Below are 3,429 nucleotides of genomic sequence, written 5' to 3' on the forward strand. Positions count from 1 at the left end.
ACCACCACAATAGCATCACTACCACTGCTACTACAACCACCACAACCACATCGTCATCACGACCACTACTACTACAACCACCACCATATCATTACCATTACCACTACCACTGCAACCACCACTACCACCATATCATCACCATTACAACTACTACTACAACCACCACAACCACATCATCATCACTACCACTACTACTACAACCACCACCACATCATCATCACTATCACTACTACTACAACTACAACCACCACCACATTATCATCACTACCACTACTACTACTGCAACCACCACCACCATATCATCATCATTGAAATATTTTTTTTTTTAAATTGAGCTTTATATAGTGCAATATCTACTAAATGTGCTCAAAGCGCTTTACTAGGGGTCCCTGGTCAACATTTAACATGTAGGACGGGACATGATGACGCCTGTTAGGCGATATTACAATTTTTCGGACAAAGACAACTCTGTTAACGGCCAGGTACTCATTTTACACCTGAGTACGGTGAGAGAATGTGAGTAAAGAGCCGTTTCCAAGGACTCAATTATGCGCCGAGCGCGAGGCTCGAACCCAGGACCTTCCGGTCCGGAAGCGAGTGTCATACTACTAGACCACATAGCCGCATCATTACCACTACTACTACAAACACCACCACCACATCATCATCACGACCACTACTACTACAACCACCACCACCACCATATCATTACCATTACCACTACTACTACAACCACCACCACATCATCATCACTACCACTACTACTACAACTACAATCATCACCACCACCACATCATCATCACTATTACTACTACAACTACAACCACCACCAACACCACATCACCTCACTAACACTCAGTACTACAATCACTACCATTAGGTTTTGGAGCTTTACTTCATTTAAAATAAGGAAACTTCGGAATTGTATTTGGCATTGTGTTTATATATCATAATATAATTCTAATCAGTTATCTATTTAGAACTAGATACTATACAATATGTATGCCAAATACCACCCCAATTCCCCTTTCTTGTGTGCGGGAATTCCTCTTTCGGCATTGAAATTGAGTGTGAGAGAGTCATCACTACACACATAAACAACAGAAACAATTTAAAAACAAGACTATGACACGCAACCACTCACACACGAGGCTATACTATTTATCCTTTTCTCTATATAGAATAGGACAAGACAAACAATAGCTTGACTCTCGCTACACTTCGCATTGATGTTTGTCGTCTCACGAGTTCAACTCTCGGTCGACCTGTCAATATTCCTTTTTGCCTCGGACGTAATCTTAATAGAATGTTGTGTGGTTTTGACCGTGAAGAAAACCTTAAGAAGTCACATTTATATCATTTTAGAGAGATAGTTTTGAATAATTTTGAGTTAAACGAGCGAGCAGCAACTTGTTTTCATGAACGGCCGATCAGCGCTTGTTTACGATTGTAACGCGATTCCCAGCCAACATCAAAATGGCGGATATTTTTCTCATCGAGGCCGCTGGTTGGTTAGCCAATAAGAGCACCGTACGGTTTCCATTGGGTAAATTCAACAAGATATGAAGTGCATTGCGTAAATTCCTTGATCGTTAGTGACCGTACGGATCAGTGCCGATGTTCGTTTTTCCTGTCATCACTTGGACTTGTAAGGCCAATACTATCCTTGTTCATTCATACATAAATGGTGTGAACATTGAAATAGCCTACATATAGGGACTTAGATAAAATTTTCAAAATTGCAGGATCTTTTCAAAATCTATCTCATAAGATCAAGCTCAGCATGACAATTCCAATGGTACCAGTTTCATGAAAATCGGATAAATAGTTAAAAAGTTATGTAACAATAACTAGGTGAAAAATGCGCCTTATATTCCTTTGTAATTTATTCTTGAACTTTGTGACCGAGAAACGGTTGATTTCGCACTCAAATGTCAATAACTTTTATAAGGTTAAAGTTCACTCATTTATTTTTTCGCAGACAACTTCAGAAAAGTAGTGAGCTTAAAAACAATGGACATTAATTATTTTTGGACACCTCTTCGTAACAAAAAAAGCAGATTACATAACATTACATAACACACTCCAACGTCAAAGAAATTGGATTCACGATAACTTTGTCCCTATTTATGCTACACTGATAAAATTGGTATCAAATTAAATGTCTAAAAGAGAAGCATAATCTACCGAGGATAAATTTTAAGTTTCATTGAAAGAACAGAAGTTCAAATACTCAAAGTAGTAGAAAAAAATTGCTATATATAACGCAAAACAATGCCATTCAAAATACTTAAAATATCGTCATTTTGTAATCTTAAGCACACTACCCAAGCAGGTATAATATAAGAATATCAAGATAAATTCTATGTCTGCAAATAAAAGATAGTTTATAGGTTCTCCTTTCAGTTTCTGTGATATAGTGTATTATATTGGCTTTGATTGATCGTTAGACAATGTCTGGAGTTCGAATCCATCTGATAAACACCTTCACCCTGGCAACTAGCTTTTTACACAAATCTAAAGAATAATTCAGAAGCCCCCTTAGTGCCACATGTGGCTGTCTATGTCCAAATATATTGGTACTCTACAGCACCATTGATTAAGAAAGTCAAGCAATGGTGAGGGTGATCATAGACTAAATGGGTGACAACAATTACAAAACGTGCTCTGCGTGTCCTTGGATGAGGTCCATACACTTCTGTAAATAAGAGCCTGGCCATAGGCAGCATGCAATAGACTTTATAAAAGTGTTTGAGCAAAACGTATGCCTAACAGATGACGTATGCTGTATAAGATAAGAATAAGGGTTGATATAGCCTGTTGAGGGGAAAAAGCGGAACGTATAGCACATCAAGTAAAGTGAATTCATGGAAATGTGCTATATAGTTGTGTAAAATACAAAAAATGTATTTCAATCTCCGTTTTTTTTTTTTAATTTCTAATAGTATTTTTTTCATATTTATATATATTTTATGTGTATTGTATTATTCATCAGAAGACAAGGGCATTGTTAACTATGACAAATTAAATTGTGGGCCATCATTTGTACAAAGTTACATAGCATTATCAAATCTTTATTATCATCATCATTATTTGTTAATTTATTATTATTATTAGTACTGTTATTATCATCATCACTTTGACAAATATTGCTTTTACTTTAATGTATAATCATGGAAATTAGTCCTCAATATTAAGGTCAAAGTTTTGTTCTGCTAAAAAAAGACATCAATTATGGATCCACTAAACAGTTTGTCAAACTCTTCCTCTGTGTGTGTGATAATTTTAAAGTTAAGCCAGGAGAGAGAGAGAGAGAGAGAGAGAGAGAGAGAGAGAGGAGAGAGAGAGAGAGAGAAGAGAGAGAGAGAGAGAAGGAATGAGGGAGGAAGGAGGTGGAGTTGGAGGGGAGAACAAGAGAAAAAGACTGAC

The 3,429-nt window shown here is 36.9% G+C and overlaps 1 protein-coding gene across 1 annotated transcript in view; it reads left to right on the plus strand.

Annotated features, from left to right (window-relative positions):
- Window positions 1–1,534: 1,534 nt before the first annotated feature.
- LOC144978442 (phosphonopyruvate decarboxylase-like) overlaps window positions 1,535–3,429 on the plus strand; it is a 40,771-nt gene continuing 38,876 nt past the window's right edge. Inside the window, exon 1 of the mRNA XM_078924512.1 lies at window positions 1,535–1,648. The gene's annotated coding sequence lies outside the window, so the exon portion shown is untranslated. The remainder of the gene's footprint in view (window positions 1,649–3,429) is intronic.

This window comes from Berghia stephanieae, chromosome 8 (genome assembly GCF_034508935.2).
Source record: "Berghia stephanieae isolate SIO BIC M18660-M18661 chromosome 8, UCSD_Bste_1.3, whole genome shotgun sequence".
Lineage (NCBI taxonomy): Eukaryota > Metazoa > Mollusca > Gastropoda > Nudibranchia > Aeolidiidae > Berghia > Berghia stephanieae.